This window comes from Ornithorhynchus anatinus, chromosome 1 (genome assembly GCF_004115215.2).
Source record: "Ornithorhynchus anatinus isolate Pmale09 chromosome 1, mOrnAna1.pri.v4, whole genome shotgun sequence".
In the NCBI taxonomy this organism is placed as follows: domain Eukaryota; kingdom Metazoa; phylum Chordata; class Mammalia; order Monotremata; family Ornithorhynchidae; genus Ornithorhynchus; species Ornithorhynchus anatinus.
In genome coordinates this window covers 152,771,496-152,773,193 of record NC_041728.1, presented here as the reverse complement: position 1 = coordinate 152,773,193, position 1,698 = coordinate 152,771,496, and the positions used below count along the sequence as shown (strand labels likewise).

Sequence of the window (1,698 nt, the reverse complement as noted above, 5' to 3'; positions counted from 1 at the left end):
TCTTATGTTGTCGAGCCGTTAACTCCATGAACACATCTCTCCCAGACTGCCCCACCTCCATTTGCAATTGTTCTGGGTTTCCTTGGTAAAATCATCGTTCACTGAGAAGATGCAGCATAGGGTTTCCTTGGTAAAAATATGGAAGTGGTTTGCCATTGCCTCCTTCCGTTCAGTTAACTTAAATCTCTGCCCGCGACTCTCTCCCATGCCACTGCCCAGCACAGATGAGTTTTGACTGGTAGCAGATTGCCTTCCACTTGCTAGTCACTGCCCAAGCTAGGAATGGAATGGGTAGGCCTCTGCTTGACTTTCCCTCCTGCAGTCGAGACTGGTAGAGTACTGGAAACTCTCCAGTGATGTTCCCGAGAGAAGGTTGAACCTACTAACAAAAGGAAAAACACACTCATATGTGGATAAATAAAATTGTTCTGCAGAAGTTATGTTAAGTGTTTACTTTATGCCAGGCACTGTACTAAGGGCTGGGTGAATACAAGCAAATTGGGTTGGACACAGTCCCTATCCCAAGTGGGGCTCACTGTCTCAATCCCCATTTTACAAATGAGGTAACTGAGGCACTGAGAAGTTAAGTGACTCATCCAAGGTCACACAGCAAACAAATGGCAGAACCTGAATTAGAACACGTGGCCTTCTGACTCCCAGGCCCATGCTCTACTACACCATGCTGCCTCTCATCACTTCTTATTCATTACTGCAAGTCCCTTGTCTTCATGACTATTATAAATCATTGCCAGTTTCTGCACAAGGGAAACCTAAAGATGGATCAAAAGCTGTTTACAGACTCCAGAATAATAATGTTGGTATTTGTTAAATGCTTACTATGTGCAAAGCACTGCTCTAAGCACTGGGGGGGTACAAGGTGATCAGGTTGTCCCACATGGGGCTCACAGTTTTAATCCCCATTTTACAGATGAGGGAACTGAGGCATAGAGAAGTTAAGTGGCTTGCCCAAAGTCACACAGCTGGCAAGTCACACAGCTGGCGAGTGGCAGAACCTGGATTCAAACCCATGACCTATGACTCGCAAGCCTGGGCTCTTTCCACTGAGCCATGCTGCTCCAGAATGTGACAGGATATAAAGAGGGAGGGAGGAGGAAGGGAAAGATAAGGGGAAAGGAGGATGAGGGAGGGGAGACAGTTTCCTGGATCCCTCCCTCACAGCAATTTGGACCAAAGGCCTACATAATAATAATAATAATAATAATGTTATTTGTTAAGTGCTTATTGGGTGCTAGGCACTGTTCTAGATGCTGGGGTAAATACAAGCAAATTGAGTTGGACACTGACCCTATCCCACATGGGGCTCACAGTCTCAATCCCCATTTTACAGATGATGTAACTGAGGCCCAGAGAAGTGAAGTGAAGTACGCAAGGTCACATGGCAGACAGGTCGTGGAACCAGCACTAGAACCCATGACCTCTGGTCTCCCAGGCCCAGGCTCTATCCACTACGCCATGCTGCTTCTACTTGTCAGGGTGGCAGGACAGAAAGCTGCAGGGCTAAATTTCCACCACTTTGGTTGGTCCCCAGAAGGGAGGAGCGATCAGTGGGCCAGCTGGTATCTTGCCCAAGCTTTGCTTCCTTTTATCGAGACATGAACTCAAACTCAAGCTCATCCCCCCTTCGGTGATATTGCTTGCTTCCCTGTAACTTCTGGTGACCTCCAGTGTCTTTATGAT

At 47.1% G+C, this 1,698-nt stretch overlaps 1 non-coding gene across 1 annotated transcript; it reads right to left on the bottom strand.

The window, feature by feature from the left end:
- Positions 1-234: 234 nt before the first annotated feature.
- LOC114816280 lies at positions 235-372 on the bottom strand. The gene has a single exon (XR_003764046.1). It is a non-coding gene; the product is annotated as a small nucleolar RNA SNORA7 (small nucleolar RNA).
- Between the last annotated feature and the right edge of the window lie 1,326 nt (positions 373-1,698).